Source organism: Euprymna scolopes, chromosome 41 (assembly GCF_053919585.1).
Source record: "Euprymna scolopes isolate OS-2025 chromosome 41, ASM5391958v1, whole genome shotgun sequence".
NCBI lineage: Eukaryota > Metazoa > Mollusca > Cephalopoda > Sepiida > Sepiolidae > Euprymna > Euprymna scolopes.
The window spans coordinates 65,042,880-65,062,556 of NC_136522.1; the positions used below are offsets into that span (position 1 = coordinate 65,042,880).

The 19,677-nt window shown below is 35.7% G+C and overlaps 1 long non-coding RNA gene and 1 pseudogene across 1 annotated transcript in view; both read right to left on the reverse strand.

Moving 5' to 3' along the window:
• Positions 1-19,677, reverse strand: part of LOC145266558 (uncharacterized) — a 101,870-nt gene that overhangs the window by 68,518 nt on the left and 13,675 nt on the right. The gene's annotated exons all lie outside the window — the stretch shown is intronic.
• Positions 14,702-14,818, reverse strand: LOC145266786 (U2 spliceosomal RNA; annotated as a pseudogene).

The window sequence follows — 19,677 nt, forward strand, 5'->3', positions numbered from 1 at the left end:
ATTGTTATTGCTATACATCTTATGAGATGACTAATTTTTATGATTTCAGGTTCAAATGAAGAGCTACAACAGGAATTGGAATACACCCTACCAAAGCCTGATTGTCACAGCTGGTGGATTTCAAAAATGCAATATGGATGTGAGGACACTTTAAAAGAATGATATGTAATTAAATTCTGTTTTAAACTTGGGAAACTGTCAGAAACGTATGGAATGCTTCAGACTGCTTTTGGGCCATCTTGCATGAATCAAGCATCAGTTTTTGAGTGGCATAAGAGATTCAAGAGTGGCAGAGAGTGTGAGGGATGATGAGAGGTATGGAAAGAATAAGAACACCAGAGTTGATTGGCCAAATAAAGAATTTCATAGATAAGGACCGCCATGTGTGTATTAGAGACAATACAATTTGATGTCAGTGTGGGAACTGTACACACAATTATTTGTGAGGAAGTGAAGATGCGGAAGATTTGCACAAAGTTTGTCCCAATATTGCTCGGAAAAGATCAGAAAGAAAGACATTGTCATGCGCATCAATACAGTTTCTCACCCTCGCTATAGTCCAGACCTTGCTCCCTGTGACTTAGTTATTCCCTAAGCTCAAGGAAAACCTTAGAGGCTGTCATTATGAGACAATTGAGAAGATGAAACAGGCTGTGATGAGGATTTTTGACACGCTCACACAAGAAGACTCCCATGGGGCCTTCCAGAAGTTGTTGGAACAGTACAACAAGTGCATTACAGCCAAAGGTGATCACTTCAAAGAGGAATAGAGTTTCATGCGTGCACTATCAATAAAAGGCACCTCATATATTATTTAAATTAATTTCTGAAAAATTCCAAACATTTTGATTCACCTTATATGAATAAGATTAAAAAAAAAAAAAATGCATTAAAATGCAGTGAAACAGTCATTTAGAGATTATCTCGTTAAATCCACTGCACACACCGTTTGTCTTTCTTATTGAGTTGCCACTCGAACTTAAAGTTAGTGTTTATCAAAAAGACACTTTTCTGATTCAACAATTTATCCCTAACGCTCATATTTGCAACATGTGGCTTACTGAAACCATTACGCCCCAGAATATCTAATTGTTTTTTTTTAGAAGTCAGTTGAAACTAATGACTAAAAATGGGTTAGAATCTGATGGGAAGATTTCAATATTTTTCCAATTCCAATACTATTACAGATTCCGTTCTAAATTCCTAATTCCAGTACAATTACAGATTCCAATTTAAATTTTTTTTAAAGTTCTAAATATAGAGGGTTTTTTTTTGGGGGGGGGGGGGGGGCGCAAGATTATAAAACCCATGTAATACACACACAAATACATTTTCCCAAATAAATACATTTGCACAAAGGATCCATAGATATTAGTTTTACTGGTAGTTTACGAACCATCGACAAGTTTTAAAGAAAAAGAAAAATTATTTTAGCATCGGAAACAAGGCGCAAATTTTTTCTGACTACGATACACCCCTCCGCCCCCCCCCCCAAAAAAAAAATTTGATTTTTTGGATTTCCGATTAATCGTTCCAACACTTTCGTTGAAATACAAAAATGAAAGAAAAGACATTTTATTTAGAAAACAAAACATCAACTCTACCAACAAATGGGACATCGGGTACATGTGATGTATTTCAGAAATCAAGAGACTATTCATTCAAAATAAAATTTACACATTATGGGTAAGGAGCAAAACAGTTCACATAAAGAGTTACATTGCATTTTTGGCAATAAGTTGTTGGCTTACTATTGCAAGACTCATTTATATAAGTTCATACATTATCAAACAAACAGAATTTTGGCAAATTTCAAGAATTTTTAAGAGGATTTCAATAACTCTAAGAGAAGTTGATGACTATAGATGAAATTTATCTTTTCTTCAGAGTAATTATGCAGTAAGTTGTACAATGATATCTACATCAAATTTTAAAAAGAAATCACGTGGTGTCCTATAAATAGGACAGTGGAACAATGGCGTTACAGACCTTTATGTAAACCTCTTTATAAATACAGTTATATCTTGGAGACCTACACAATCACGTTGACACACCGGTTCTCGTTAGATCACCAAAGTTAAGCAACATTGAGCCTGATCAGTACTAAAATGGGTGACCATTTGAGAATACCAGGTGCTGTATGTAGGAAGACATCGACACCTTCCTACAAGAACTGCAAAATATCATCATCTCCCTTAACTAGGATATACATGCGACTGGGGGAGTAATACTTAATAGGGTATCATGAGTACATATATCCCTCTCAAAAGACAGAGCTCACACTGCTTGTGAATTTAATCTATACTAGCGGGACCTGTGGAAGTTCCACAGGTGACTCATTCATACGTAATATATTGATGTTGGCAGTCTGTAGATGTTCAGTGTGAATGGAGATGCTCCGATATTATTGTAACTTTTTTTTGTTAAAACTGCAAAAGTATTATCTAAGCTAGCACGAACGCCCGGGAAAGACCGATCATAAAGTACGCTTAAATATATTTTAATTCTTGCAGATTTGATATATTATTACAGAATTAATGTTCTATCGATTTTTATAGATTATAAAGTTGCGATTTCAAAAAAAAAACTTTTAAAATATATATCCATATGACTTAGGTGTATTAGCTTGAATCGAAACCGATATAAAAACTCATGGAAAATATATATATATATATATAAGCTGAATGTGTGTGTATGTGTGTCTGGTCACAAATAGGCTCCTATATAATCATATAGGAGCCTATTTGTGACCAGACACACATACACACACATTCAGCTTATATATATATATATATATATATATATATATATATATATTTTCCATGAGTTTTTATATCGGTTTCGGTAACTATTTAATCTTAACACATAATGATAGAAGATGTATCGACACACAGGAATGGGTATGTTTGATCTGGCAGAACGGTGGTTTATTAAAATTGTGAGGTCTGCGTTCATACCTGGTCCACAAAGTATGGAAATAAAAAATTAAAAAAAAAAAAAAAAAGTTTACAAGTGATTTTGATATAGATGTACATAATACTTCAATGAGTATGTTTTAATTTAAATAGGGATGGTATAATAAAATTGTAGGGTCTGCGTTCACGCCTGGCCTCCATAGAATGGAAATAGGCACAAACTTTGAAATGTTTCAGTTTGAAGAAATATGGTATAATAAAATTATGGGGTGTCCGTTCGCACCTGACCTCCATAGAATGGAAATATGTCACAAAGTTTAACAAGGTTTTTTAATATAGATCCACAGAATATTGTGATAAGTGTTTCAGTGTGAACATGTATGGTATAATAAATTATGGGATTTATCTATTTTATTTTTACTTTCATCATATTTTGCTTTGGTTTTGATACCCCCCAAATTCAACCCAAATTTACAACCCTTCCTTTTCATAACCTATAATCTATCTTCTATCTATATATATATAAAAGCGAAAATGTATGTATGTATGTTAGTGTGTCTGCTAAAAACTTTTGACAGGACAAAAATTCACAAATTTGGTCTCATATGAAAGCTTTATCCTTCGCCCAAAAAATATCGAAAAATTGGCCAAAAACGTTAATTTTTCCACCTTGAAATCAGCACTTTTCTACAGGGTTGGGGGGTCAGCAAAAACCGTCCTCTCATGACGAGATCGGTTCTACGCATGCGTCAGACGACGTCATAACCTGATTTAGTTTAAATATTTGAAGAACTGACAATTTCGTGTCAGTCGTGTTAGCTCAGTTGGTTAGAGCATTGGGTCATTATCTAAACATTTTGGGTTCGAATCGTGGTGTGAGATGTCTTTTTTCTTTTCAATTTAAATTTTAATATTGAAGCAGGGTTATTTAAACCATTTTTCACGTAACGTTCGTTTTTTCTGGGTTTTTTTTTTTTTTTTTTTTTTACTTCGCTTATTCTTAGGTTTTCATTAACACCCCCCAACCCCGACCGACCACACACCCAAAAACACCCGGGTACCCACCGATTTTTTTTAATTTTAATATCGAAACAGGCTTATTTAAGCTTTTTTTCACTTTTTTTTTCATTTTTATTTTTCAGATTTTTTAAAAGAAGTTTTAACGTTCGTTTTTCCGTTTTCTTTTGTTTTTCCAATTTTTACATTTAACATCGTTCATTTGCCTTACGTTAGTTTTTTTTTTTTTTGAATTTTTAAAGTTTTAATATTTACTTCGCTTATTCTTATGTCTTGATTACCCCCCCCCCCACCGCCTGGGTACCCCCCAACGTTCCATTCTGTTTTTTTTTTTTTGCTTTTTTTTTTTATACTTCGCTTATTCTCATGTTTTTATTAACACTCCCCCCCCCTGCCTGACCACACACACACACACCTCCAAACACTCGGGCAACGTGAAACTTCCTCCTGAAGGAAGCCAGTTCAATCCGCCTCAAGTGAATGTTGTTGGCTTTTTTGGGGGGCACAAGTAGATAGAAATTAAATAGGTAAAAAATTTTGAGAGCGATCATCAAGTGCGTTTCAGCACGGCTGACAGCAAGCGGAAATATACCCAGCGAAGTCAGGCAATAAAGATAAAGAGTGAACTCCCTTGACAAAACACAGATGCAGGCGTCAATTACGCAAAAAAGTTAGTCACATGGTTGGAGGATTGGAAAAAGGTTTTATATTGAGGAAACCAACAAGCAGATATGTACCAACTACATAGGGATCAAAGTTAATCTCTAGACTGCCCGATCGTGGACAAGTTATTAATTTAGTTAAAGGAGACCTGTTAATGTGTGTGTTTGTAGGTCTACTAAAATCTTTTGTTAGTCACATATGACCAGATTGAAAATAGTACCATTTGAAACAGCAATGCCTCAGATGAACATGTGAAAATTAAAAAATTTCAATTCTGTGGTGGTTAATTTGAACATTTTTTTTTAGTTTTGGCATTGTAATTTTCGCAAGTCACACACACGTATCAAACTGAAACTGTTTAAAAATGTTTTTTTGCAGAATCATGTCATAAGCAGTCCTGACCGTAACAGCTAGCACGTTAGCCAGTAAATTTTTCTCTTCCTTTCCTCTTTTAGGTTCAAACCCAGCTGCCGTAGCTTTTTTTTTTTTTTCCTCTCTCCTCGGTAGCACGGGCACTCACTACTATTGACTGAAAGAATAGTTGTTTTGATTCATTTGATTTTTGTTTTGTTTTTTGTTTTTTTTGAAGGGAGAGATCTAGACAATAGCTACTTCTCTTCGTATCCCTTCTGCTAAAATATCTCGTAGGGAGGATGGGGGTATCGATGAAAGTGCTCAATATCCTTAGTATAGCAGCTGTGTCCAAACCGAATTTCATGTCCACCCGGGAAATGCCAGGTATCCATGCTAGTTTAGTTAGATAAGAAATAACTGTAGTTAATATATTACTAATAGTAATACTAGCAGGCCGCTTAGCATTGTCCGGTCGTAAAATATGCATGAACATTGTATTTTAATTAATGCAGAATTCTTATTATAAACAGAAATATGGTAAGTATTAAACCTAACGTTAAATTTAAAAAGAAAAATGAAGTCCGAGACACATGCATACAAGTATTATTTTTTTTTTTTCTAAACAGTTCACTTCTTGTTAAGTTAAAAAAAAAAAAAAAAAGGAAAAATTCGAGCCGAGATAAAAACCAAAACCTAAAAGACAATGAGTAGAGTACAATAACCATTAGGCCACTTTGACATGATCTTTAAAAAGTGTTTCCAAACCAACTTATACTTAACATAAGGAAGCTGTCATGTTTCATAACCACACATGCACAGTTGTGAAACAGTTGAAAACATAAAAATCCAACTGCCCCCCCCCACATACAAATTTTTCAATTTTTACCCCTTCGCAGCCTTTTTTTTTTTTTTTAGATGAAAACCAATTAAAAAGTTTTCCACATGTCTGAATACTCTATATAACAAATTTCACGTCTGTAGATCAAAAATTTGCTGAGTATATAGATTGAGAAGTGTCCTCACTCACACACACATTCTCACTTTTATACAAGATAAGATTTAGATTATTTTCTCCCCCCCCCTTTTTTTAATTAGCTATAATTCTCCTGGTCTCTCCCCCCCTTTTTCTTGAAAGAACCTTTTCTCCCAATAAAACCTTTAAGAGTCCTTGTATTTATATTTACACCTTTTTCCCCTCAACTCCATTTCTATCACTTCCTCCCACTTGGCTTTCCGCTGTGAACTGACCCTGCTACCTCAACTGCTTTTCATCTAACTCAAGAACTCTCATGCATTCTTTAAACGTGACCATACCATCGAAGTCTCTTGTTCTGCACACATTTCTCTATATTTGATTTTAAATAACACTTCAGACCAACACTCAAACTTTATTTACTTAGCTCTTCATGGGAAGAGAGTTAAACACAAGGTCAGTTTTTAATGCAAAGAAAATCCAGCTCTTAAAAAACGGGGGGGGGGGACTGATTTTTTTTTTTTTAATTTATGAACCGTTATCCTCATCAGGGCCCATGGCGCAGTGGATAGAGGCAGCGAGTCTCTACAGTTTCATGTGTGAGCATTGTCTGAGGATAGCAGTTTCAATTCTGCCCAAGCAGGCCAGAGGATTAGTTGGGTAAAACGGGGTGAGACAACTATGGAAGGCAGTAATTACTGGGGATATAATTACAAGACTTAGCATTCTAATCCCATTGCGGTTAATTACCTGAAGAAGGACAAAACATAGTAAAACAACCATGAAGATGAGGATAACCGTCCACAAAAGAATGAATACACAAATTATGAAGCCTTATCTCAAAAGATTCCAAAAACAAATATATATATATATATATATATATATATATATATATATATATATATATATATATATATGGCGATTAAGCTACAGGTGGCGCGGTGGATACTAGAAAGCTGATTGGCTAACTAGAAATCCTCAACATATATAAAAACAAGAAGCAACCACAAAATTCGCGCATAAGCCTGACGAATCCTACAGTGGATGAAATGCAGAATATTCAGTGTAGCTTAATCGCCATATATATTTTATAAATTACTAACTAGCTCTACCTACGTATTGAGCACTTTTGAAGTAAATACTTAAAGTTTACGCATAAATCTATACTTTCGTATATTAAATTTATGTGAGTAAATGAAGTAGTTATATATATATATATATATGATTGTGGAGCTGGATTAAATCTGACAATATGAAATAAAAATGGAGGTGAAAGGACCTGAATACTCAACGTTTCGCCCAATTTATGTTAAATTCTTCACTAGTTTGCAGTTTGGAGACGGAAGTGTTGTTGTGATAAGTGATTTTCTCTACTAATTCGCACTTTTTATTTTTAGATTCAAATATTAATAACTACATTTTATTTCAGTATTTAATTTATGTATTTCTGTTGTATTAAATGCTAGCTTTTTTTTCTCGTCCATAAATGTTTATTTATCTACCGAGTTGATTGCAAAAATAGATTACCTAATTGTACTCATTTTTAGTTCGTGGGAGGGGAATCTATCACCATACTTTCCCTTAAACATGTCCGTTGGACTTTTATTAAGTACAATACTTAATAGTTTTTTTTTGTTTTTTTTAATGGAGAGTAGAAAACGCATTGTGGATGCGTTATCGGCAACTCCTGTTACTCTCGCTTCTTATTTGTCCCTCAGTCTTCATTTTTTAATGAGTGATTTTTCTGACAAAGGGAGAAGAAAAAGCTGTTTTCTAGGTTGGCAGTATTTTGCGCGAACAGTTGGCAGAGTTGGTCGAAATTTTCTGTTTCTATGTCTATCCTTGTAGCCATGTCACTAGTAAGGGTGCTGGAGGTAAACGTTTTGTCTGGGCTGACGTTATCCGCCTGATAGTCAGGGACCCGAACCTTGGATTAACCACTAAGGAGGCTGTCCTATCAGCAGGTGCAAAGTACTGGGGCTGCTGTATTGCCATTTGGTGAATGGAATTTGGACCATGCAGTAGCTTCTGGTGGGGCCTCTCGATGCCATACTAGTGGGTAATTGTTACGGCTTTACCTTATCATGTGCTACAAAAAAAAAAAAAAATTCTTCGTTTCTTTTTCTCTCTTAGTTTCCCCTCTCTGTCCTGCTCTAAGTAAATCTGACGACCTAGTCCACAAATTCCAAAATTTCATCATGACAAGTTTCAAGAAAAAAATACACGATTAAACCTGGTTCTCCAACTTCCAACGTAGACCCCTACTACCATGTCTCCTCCAACATCAGGGGTCTTCGTTCTAACCTTCCAGAGGTTGAAACCCAATTACAGGAGACTAAACCAGACCTTTTATTTTTAAGTGAAACTGGCATTGGACAGACTATTTCCCTAGATGAGTTTGCAATTACAGGATACTCTAACTTAACTTCTAAATCTGACCCCCAAGATCGCCATGGGCATGGAATATGTGCCTATATTAAAGATAGCTTTCCATGTGGGAGGGACATCTCCAGGGAAGATCCTAACTTACCCTATATGTGCTTCCGGGTTGCTTTAGCTCACACTACTGCATTTATATTTACTCTCTATCGCCCCCACAACAGCGGAGTTACTATCTTTCAAAGCATATCTGAGAAAATTGACCAAGTCATTTCTACTTATCCTTCAGCTAACATTCACGTATGTGGAGACTTCAATGTTCACAACGTCGAATGGTTGACCCACTCAAACAAGACCGATGATGAGGGGAGGTTCTGTCATGATTTCTCCATTGCCTATGACCTCACTCAGATTGTTCAGGAACCTACCCGTGTGCCCGATAATGACGGCCAGTATGCGAGCCTACTAGACCTTTTTCTCACAACTTGCCCTGAACTATGTTCAGTTTCTGTTCTGTCGCCTCTTGGATCTTCCGACCACTCTGTTGTATCAATTAAGATAAAAATGAAATGTAATAAGTCCCCAAACGTACCTCTTCATCGTACAGTATATCGATACACTAAGGCTGACTGGGATAGCTTCCGTACATTTATATCTGATCTACCTCTGCATTCCATGTTTAAAAAGGATGTGTCCTCTATAGTATTAGACCTGACTGAATGGTTAATTGTAGGTATTGACCATTTCATACCCTCTAAAAAGTTTCAGCAAAAACCTAACAGCCAGCCATGGTTCTCTCCAGAATGTGCTGCTGCCATTGCGCACAGAAATCACTTTTTCCACTGCTTCAAACGTAATAGATGTATGGAAACTAAAGCCGTTTTCAGGACTGCTAGCAACCATTGTAAGAAAGTAATAAGGAACGCAAGAGAGTTGTATGCTCAATCTGTTAAGTCCAAAGTAGCTAAGCAGCGGCTTGGTTCCCACCAGTTTTGGCAAATAGCAAACAGAATCCTGAACAGAAGCGTGTGCTCCATCACAACTATTATCAATGGACCTGAGGTAATCTCGTCAGCATCAGACAAAGCCAAACTCTTTGTCAAGAACTTTGCAGCTAATTCTACCCTTTGCGACCAAGACCGCCAACCCCCAATATTTCCTCCTGTATCAGAAAACACGCTATGTGATATACGTATATCTGTACGTAATGTTGCCAAGCTAATCAAAAACCTTGATTCGAGTAAAGCAACTGGCCCTGACGGTATTCCAATTATAGTACTCAAAAAACTTCAACCTGAACTAGCGCCCATACTTACAAAACTGTTTAAACGTTGTCTTAAGGAGAATAGTTTCCCATCTCCCTGGAAAATCTCATCAGTATGCCCTGTATTTAAGAATTCAGGTGATCGCTCATCCCCCTCTCAGTACAGGCCAATAAGTCTCCTGTGCGTCATGAGTAAGTTGCTAGAATCTGTGTTAAATACAGAAGTAATCAACCATCTCAACAAAAATAACCTTCTTAGTGACACTCAATATAGTTTCCGTTCTGCTAGATCTACAGCAGATGTGCTTACAGTTATATCGCATAGGATTAGCAAATCTCTCGACGGTTGCAATCTTTCTAGGGCAATTGCTCTTGACATATCTAAAGCCTTTGATAGGGTATGGCATAAAGGTTTACTTCATAAGATCGCTAGCTATGGTATAGCTGGAAAAGTCTTCTCAATTATTAAATCATTTCTTTCTGATAGGTTCATAAGAGTAGTAGTTGAGGGGCAAAAATCAGAAGCTCACAGTATTAATGCCGGTGTCCTTCAGGGATCCATCCTGGGCCCAACTCTTTTCCTGATCTACATTAATGATCTTCCAAATCATATCCTTACATCATTTGTAGACATTTATGCTGACGACACTACCATTTATGGTACCACATCTGATCTTGAGCACGTAGTACAATGGGGAAAGGAGTGGCTGGTTACTTTTAATGCATCTAAAACCAAGCTTCTCTCTTTACATCATCAACATTCTAATCCACATTTGTCATCAATTGAAATGAATGGCTCTCGTCTTCAGGAGGCCTCAAGTTTTGACAAGCTTCTGGGCTTGACCATTACTCCTGATCTTAAATGGAACATGTACATCAAATCTGTTGCCAAGGCCGCTGGAAAAATGGTGGGATCTTTCTATCGATCCGGTAGATATCTCACTGCTGATGCTATTCTCTATCTATATAAGAGCCAGGTACGTCCAAGGATGGAATACTGTTGCCACATCTGGGCAGGAGCTGCTAGAAAGAACTTGTCCTGCCTTGATAGAGTTCAAAATAGACTTCGTAGCCTCGTAGGAGATGTCCTTTTCTCCTCCTTGCAACCTCTATCTCACAGAAGAGATGTTGCGAGTTTGTCTCTGATGTATCGTTATTTTCATGGAAAGTGTTCAACTGAGCTTCAATCTATGGTCCCCCCTCGCCAAACTTTCACAAAAAACACTCGTCTAGCTGTAAACACTATCAATAATTTCCCCCACTCTTTATCTGTGCCTAAACCTAAACGTAGATTCCATGAACAAAGCTTCTTTCTTAGAACTGCACGCCTGTGGAATTGTCTTCCGTTTTCCTGCTTTCCGGCTGACTACAATATGGTTGTGTTCAAGTCTAAAGTAAATAAGTTCTTGATGAGCCGTTCCATATAAGTTATCAAATTTACCAAATTTTCATTACTAATGATTACTATATTGACCAATTTCTACTGTACACTCTTTAACCCTTATCCTTGAGTGGCCTCTGGGCCTTGATAATGTGGTGATGCCTATGTAAAAAAAAAAAAAAAAATTTACATGTTAGCTTGACATGAATTTCATTCAGAATTCGTTCACTATAAATAGTAAATTAATTTTTTATTAAAACCTTGATATTTTCCATAATTTTTGGTATACACCAAGTATATCAATAAATTTTCATATTTTATTTTAACTGCTACATTTCACCAAAGTGAACAAAATCTACACCAATTCTGTAATGGCCTTTTCCACGTTGACTGCTTTATAATGCTCGACCTGTGCAGTTCTAGGAGGTTCATCGTATCAGGTTTTGCCTTCTCTCTTTAAAGTGTTAGTTCATAACTAGTCACCTGAAGCACATCAACCAAGGAATGCCGACGGGGCTGCCCAAGCATTTTTTGTAGACCAGAGAGCTCTCCCTCGGAGGCACTGGCTCTTCAAACTTTTTGACCCTTGTGTCACATCTTCCCACCACGGGAGGGAGATAAATAACAAAGAAGCATCAAATTGCTTAAATCTAAAAAGATTTCTCCTTCAGTGACTGAGAACAGATAATACACTTTGATCCTCACTCGAGAGGGTCTAACTTTCAGGAGCCCAACATTCAAGTCGGAATAAGGTGGGATTCTGTTTGGTCCTTTAGAAGAGAGACTGTTATATCGCCAGTCGCCCAAAGCTCTAACAGGAACGTTGACTGGTCCGATCACGGCTATTTTTATAACCTTATAGAGTTCTAGCTATTTGGGAAAGCTGGACCAACCTAATCCTTCTCAGACACATTAAACTTACTTCATACCCAACTTGCCTCCAGTCGGAAACATACAACTACCCAATAAACAAATCTCTGTACGGTTATCTTTATCATTTGTGTTTCCACTTCATTTCCGATTGCATCCTCCATGTTAATGGCTTTCCTAAATGAAATTTAGATAAGCTATTCTTAACAGAGGGGTGTTTTGTTTTTCAAATTCTGTCCTTTCACCAAACAAACAATATAATCGACAAAAGAAAATAAAAATTCAATTAAAAACGAAACAATAACCGGAAGTGCAGTAAAGACACTAATGTTAAAGATAATCCTCCGTATGAACAAACCTATCAGACAAGATCTGGTATGTATGAGTTTCTTGTCTAAAAATGTAACTTTCCTAATACACAATTGTTTTTACTATCTGCTAATATAGATTTATTGAAATCAAGAATAAAGAGGGAAAAACATTTTAATCTTATTCATTAAAGATAGGATTAAAAAAAAAAAAAAGAAAAACGAAATGTGTAAAGCCGATTTGAAAATTATTTAAGCCTAACCACCCCGACAACATGGTATTATTTTACTTTAAGGCCTGTCTCATGTTCGTATATAAATTTTTTTTTTTTTTTTGTAAATTTCAGTGTGCTAAAAACGAATCTGAAAACCGTTTCCGTCGCAAAAAAGTTTTCATATGAAGAAATTACTTTTGAAAAGTGGGTGATCACTTTTCCATGTAAATTTAACTTAAAATGAGCACCCACTTTCTGGTCACCTGGGAGAGGGATATTTTTTGTTTATTGGCTAAAAAGTTTTTTTGTTCGATTTCTTTTGCATGATATTAACCCCCTGAACTCTGGGACTATTTTCCATTTCACAGCCTAGCCTTCGTTCACGCTACGCGCGAGCATAACCGAAGGCTGTTAAGCGTGCACCTGCGTACCAAACTGCCTTGTCACAGTGTAGTATTGACGAAAAATTAAAATTAGACGAAAAACAAGTAGTTTTCCAAATATCAAACCATGTAATTCTACGTTATCACGGGTGGCCAAATTGGCTGAGTAATTTGGTAGAGACCACAGTCAATTTTTTTTTTTTTTTTTAATTTTGACCCCTTAACATTTGTTTTGGGCTCAAATCAAATTAAGTTTGATCCATGTCCAAGTAATCTACATCTAAAATTCAAGTGTTTAGACCCAAAATTGGCGGAGGAGTTTAGTAGAGTTTTCAAAGGTCAAATCGTTGAACTTTAACCCCTTGACAGCTAAATTTCTGACCGAAAACTGATTAAAAAGATTTTCCCAAATCTGAATACCTTTTATGTCAAATCTCGAGTCTGAAGACTAAAAATAGACAGTAGTAGGGAACTGTACACACAGACAATTTATATATACATATAGAGAAAATAAAAAAGGAACAAACCGTATTATGTGTTCACCAACGTTTCGTCTTTATTTCGAGACTTCCTCTATACATATATATATACACACACACACACACACACACACTATTTTTACATGAACATTTTAATATCGCTACATGACCATGGAAATAATCATGTCAATTGCTAATGAATAACTAAAGACTTTGTTAGGAAACGTTACTTTTAAGAAAGTGCTCAATGGAATGGAGAAAACGAACTTCAAAAATTGCAGTTTCGCAGTTTGAAAAAGTCACATGGTCTAATAATGAAAAGCTAAACAGAATAAGACGTTAAAACTTGACTTAAGTTGTTCTAAAAAAATGGAACGGAAATTAAAATTTTCGTTCAGTTTTAGTATTTTTTTTAATTGCACATGTGCCAATATAATCGAAAGAATAAAATCCAACAACCGTACTTTATATATATATATATATATATATATATATATATAAGTACATTTTCGGAATAAACACCCAACTTCCCCATGTTAAGAACAGCTTTCGGAATAGACACCTCCAACCTTGCCAGTATACCAGTAAAGCTATAAAAGTTGACATTTCAAATGTGAACGGCAAGTTTTCGATTTTGTTGGCGCATGCGCAATTTAAAAAACAAAATTTTTGAACGGCACACAATTTAAATTTATGTTCCATTTTGAAAACCCCAAAAAAGAGCGCTCTCGACAAATTTTACCAAATAAAGTATAACATATACAATATAAAAATTATATAAAAAAATATGATAAAAAGTAAATACAATTTTAAAAATTCATATTTAATATATATATAACAATATTAGATAAATAAAAATTGCTCATTTATTATGAAGCTCCTCTATACGGTGTGCAAGATCTATCTTAGATTGAATCAGCTTCGACAACCAGATCTTTCATGTTGGTGTAAAAAAAAAAAAAAAAATACCGAATGGTTTTCATTCTCAGAATTTGAAGGCCTACTGTTTTTGTTTTGTCTTGTTTTTCTAAATTTTGCTTCGCCCCCCCCCCCTTTCCCATACAGGAAGTATATATCCCGGTTTAGGTTTTTTCCTTTTAAGGGTAAGAGTGACCAAAAATCAAGGCGGGAGGGGGGGGGGGGTCTGCATGCAATATATATTATATATATGTATCGAATATGAAAAGAAAAGTTAAGCCATTATAAAGTTTGTTCTTCACTTAACAATGCCGATAGCCATTAGTCGCGTGCTCTCGTGTAATGAATGAATGCGTGAATGTAGGATTGACATGAAATTCTTAAAGATAAACTAAAATGACCGAAAAATGGGCTGAAATGACTTAAATAAAAAGTAAATGACTTCGAATAACTTTAATGAACTTAAGGATGAATTGAGTGACCTTAAGAATGACTTGAATGCTTAAATAACTGGAATCCTTCAAAAACAACTTGAATGATCTGGAGAATGACTTGAATGGCTTTGAGACTGACTGGTTGTAAAGCGGGTGATAATTTTACATTAAATTGATACAGAAAAGTGATCCCCCACTTTATATCACAATAATAGTAAGAACAGATACTACACTTTGATCTTGGCCAAAATGCCAAGAAAAGGGTATTTATTTGCTCCCACACCGAGCAAATTAGGCACAAGGCCGATTTTTAATGTGAGGAGTAAAAGGGAAATGAGGACCAACTCCCCGGAGAGTAGGGGATGTGGATATTGACAATTGGTATGAAGGGTTGCCCTACATTGAACAAGGTCTTATATGTGCCCCCACATATGGTCTTTGCTTGCAGTATCTGCCGTAACAGATACTACACTTTGATCTTGGCCAAGAAAAGCTTAAAAAGCTAAGAATAGCGTGTATTAACAACAGACCTTTGATCTTAACCAAAAAGGCCAAGCACAAAAGTGTTACGGACAGACCGACCGACGGACCAACTTATAGAGTCGCTTGCACGCGACTAATAATCGGTGAAAATTTCATACCGATTAGATTATTACCTGATTTTTGGTAGACTTTTTTTATAGAGAAACTTCGTCAAAACAAACCTTACAACCCACCTCTATTTTGCCCGTCGCTAGAATGGTAGAAACATTGGACATCAAACAGCAGACGGACATTTTTATTTTATTTATTTTTTTTTTTTTTTTAATTCTGATTATCGATTAAGCCTCATTTTTCAGATTATAATTTGTGTGTGTGTGTGTATTATGCAATTAATCTGCTTATGTAATTTTAATACAAGTTTAGCAGAGATGTAGAATTGATGCCGTTTCGTTTTTACGCCCCTACACTAGGAGAAACAATCATGCTTATTACCACACTCGAGTTGTTGCCGTTACCTACATGGGACCAAGCAATTATTAGTCAATACCTCATCGCAGTAGTCAAATACATAATGACAACAACTACTGGCAAAAAAAAAAGTAGTTCTCAAGTATGGGGAGGAAATTGTGGTGCTTGTGGATTGGTGATCTTTTAAACCAACGCATTTCAGGTGAAAACATTATGTACTTAAGTGTCATGTAGAAATTAGTATGAACTTCAAAGATTACAAAAAAAATGATCTAGTAGAAAAATAATTACAAGTAAAAATAGAATTTATCGAGTTTTATCGTATGTTTTAATGTGGAAGAGTTGTGCGACCAATTCAGTATTAATAACCGACTTGTTTCCCTTGATTTTAATTAAGGGTCCGCCATTTTTAAACAAAAATAAACTCTCAGAACGTGATTGTGGATTTTTTTTTTCTTTTTTATACATTCAGCATAGACAGCACATCTACTCTATCATTTTTCGTAATTTATACTAATTTCGATATGATACGAGAGTACGTAATGTATTCACCTGAAATGCGTTAGTTTAAATGATCCCTGATCTACACAAGCACCGAAATTTTATCATTCATCTTAGCAACACGGGCTACTTTAACCGAGAGCGTTTGAAAATAGATAAATATTTTTTTAAATAATAAATGGCCGAAATCATTGGTAAAAATCAAAATTGAAAAATCTGAAACGTCGAGCAGATGAAACGAAACACGCGTCCCGCCGTTCCGTCTATTGAAAGAAAATCGTTCATTTGGAATTTGAATGAAAAATAAAATCGATTAAAAAAAAAATTTGGGTTTGTATTACTGTACACAGATTCGAAAAAGTTGTCAAAAAACAAATATATAACAAATAAATGTTATCAAAGGCAAGTTACTTTTCTACCAAACTGGATATATTTTTCGTGTCTTTATTCAATGTAACATGTTTATTCAGCTCGAAACAGTGTTTACCGATGTATTGGAAAATTCAAGATGGTGCCTCACTCCCTCTTTAACACGGTAAGTTTGGGAAAAGGTGTTATAAATTAAAAACCCGCCGAATATATGTCAAGCTATGTCACGGTAACATATTGAGCGAGTTTTTAACAGTATTTCATCCAGTTTTTTATTTATAATACCTTTTCCCAAACTTACCGTGTTAAAGAGGGAGTCAGACGCCATCTTGAATTTTCCAATACATTGGTAAACACTGTATGGTTTTCGAGCTGAATAAACATGTTACATTGAATAAAAACACGAAAAATATATCCAGTTAGGTAGAAAAATAACTTATCTTGCCTTTGATAACATTTATTTGTTATATATTTGTTTTTTGACAACTTTCTCGAATCTATGTGTACAGTAACACAAACAAACAAAAATTTTTTTTTCACGTTGTAATTTTCAAACTACTTTTATTTATTTATTTTTTGATAAAGTGTTATCCATAGAAAGACTTAAAAAAAAAATTTAAATAATTAAAATACTATTTTACAAAAGTTTTAATTAAACGAACGAATCTAGTCATAACTTGCTTTTCGTTTGCAATGCTTTGTTTTATTCAACTTCTCATAAAATGCAAAATATTTCGGTAAAAAAAAAAAAGAAAAAAAAAAAGGTGTCCAGTAGCTGCTATTTGTTTCGGCTATAAAGCGAGTAAAAACACTAAAAATTTATTCAGATAGGTAGAAACTGGCCTTTGCTAACATTCATTTGTTATATATTTGTTTTTTGTTTACGACTTCGTACGTAATAGTCGTAAAAGAGAAGACGAAAAAAGTCAATTTTTTTTTTTTTTTTTTTTTTACATAGGCATCACCACATTATCAAGGCCCAGAGGCCACTCAAGGATAAGGGTTAAAGAGTGTACAGTAGAAATTGGACAATATAGTAATCATTAGTAATGAAAATTTGGAAAATTTGATAACTTATATGGAACGGCTCATCAAGAACTTATGTACTTTAGACTTGAACACAACCATATTGTAGTCAGCCGGAAAGCAGGAAAACGGAAGACAATTCCACAGGCGTGCAGTTCTAAGAAAGAAGCTTTGTTCATGGAATCTACGTTTAGGTTTAGGCACAGATAAAGAGTGGGGGAAATTATTGATAGTGTTTACAGCTAGACGAGTGTTTCTTGTGAAAGTTTGGCGAGGGGGGACCATAGATTGAAGCTCAGTTGAACACTTTCCATGAAAATAACGATACATCAGATCAGAGACAAACTCGCAACATCTCTTCTGTGAGAGAGGTTGCAAGGAGGAGAAAAGGACATCTCCTACGAGGCTACGAAGTCTATTTTGAACTCTATCAAGGCAGGACAAGTCCTTTCTAGCAGCTCCTGCCCAGATGTGGCAACAGTATTCCATCCTTGGACGTACCTGGCTCTTATATAGATAGAGAATAGCATTAGCAGTGAGATATCTACCGGATCGATAGAAAGATCCCACCATTTTTCCAGCGGCCTTGGCAACAGATTTGATGTACGTGTTCCATTTAAGATCAGGAGTAATGGTCAAGCCCAGAAGCTTGTCAAAACTTGAGGTCTCCTGAAGACGAGAGCCATTCATTTCAATTGATGACAAATGTGGATTAGAATGTTGATGATGTAAAGAGAGAAGCTTGGTTTTAGATGCATTAAAAGTAACCAGCCACTCCTTTCCCCATTGTACTACGTGCTCAAGATCAGAGGAGAGAGAATTGGAGAGAACTTGGTCGTTTACTGTCTTAGATGTGGTACCATAAATGGTAGTGTCGTCAGCATAAATGTCTACAAATGATGTAAGGATATGATTTGGAAGATCATTAATGTAGATCAGGAAAAGAGTTGGGCCCAGGATGGATCCCTGAAGGACACCGGCATTAATACTGTGAGCTTCTGATTTTTGCCCCTCAACTACTACTCTTATGAACCTATCAGAAAGAAATGATTTAATAATTGAGAAGACTTTTCCAGCTATACCATAGCTAGCGATCTTATGAAGTAAACCTTTATGCCATACCCTATCAAAGGCTTTAGATATGTCAAGAGCAATTGCCCTAGAAAGATTGCCACCGTCGAGAGATTTGCTAATCCTATGCGATATAACTGTAAGCACATCTGCTGTAGATCTAGCAGAACGGAAACTATATTGAGTGTCACTAAGAAGGTTATTTTTGTTGAGATGGTTGATTACTTCTGTATTTAACACAGATTCTAGCAACTTACTCATGACGCACAGGAGACTTATTGGCCTGTACTGAGAGGGGGATGAGCGATCACCTGAATTCTTAAATACAGGGCATACTGATGAGATTTTCCAGGGAGATGGGAAACTATTCTCCTTAAGACAACGTTTAAACAGTTTTGTAAGTATGGGCGCTAGTTCAGGTTGAAGTTTTTTGAGTACTATAATTGGAATACCGTCAGGGCCAGTTGCTTTACTCAAATCAAGGTTTTTGATTAGCTTGGCAACATCACGTACAGATATACGTATATCACATAGCGTGTTTTCTGATACAGGAGGAAATATTGGGGGTTGGCGGTCTTGGTCGCAAAGGGTAGAATTAGCTGCAAAGTTCTTGACAAAGAGTTTGGCTTTGTCTGATGCTGACGAGATTACCTCAGGTCCATTGATAATAGTTGGGATGGAGCACACGCTTCTGTTCAGGATTCTGTTTGCTATTTGCCAAAACTGGTGGGAACCAAGCCGCTGCTCAGCTACTTTGGACGTAACAGATTGACAATACAACTCTCTTGCGTTCCTTATTACTTTTTTACAATGGTCGCTGGCAGTCCTGAAAACGGCTTTAGTTTCCATACAACTATTACGTTTGAAGCAGTGGAAAAAGTGATTTCTGTGCGCAATGGCAGCAGCACATTCTGGAGAGAACCATGGCTTTTATTTATTTTATTTTTATTCAAATTCCAGTTAAATGAACAATTCTGTCAATAGCCGGAACGTGTGCTTCTTCGTTTCATATGCCCGCCGTTTCACATTTCGCAATTTCGATTTACCAGGTTTTTGAATTTGCGCATGTACAACAGTAATAGAATTACATGTCGGCAAGTTGAAATGTAAAATGTCGACATATTAAATAATTTAGTAAATAAATTAAAATCTTTGTTTGGATGGCTGAATAACGCGTTATTCAGCCATCCAAACAAAGATTTTACT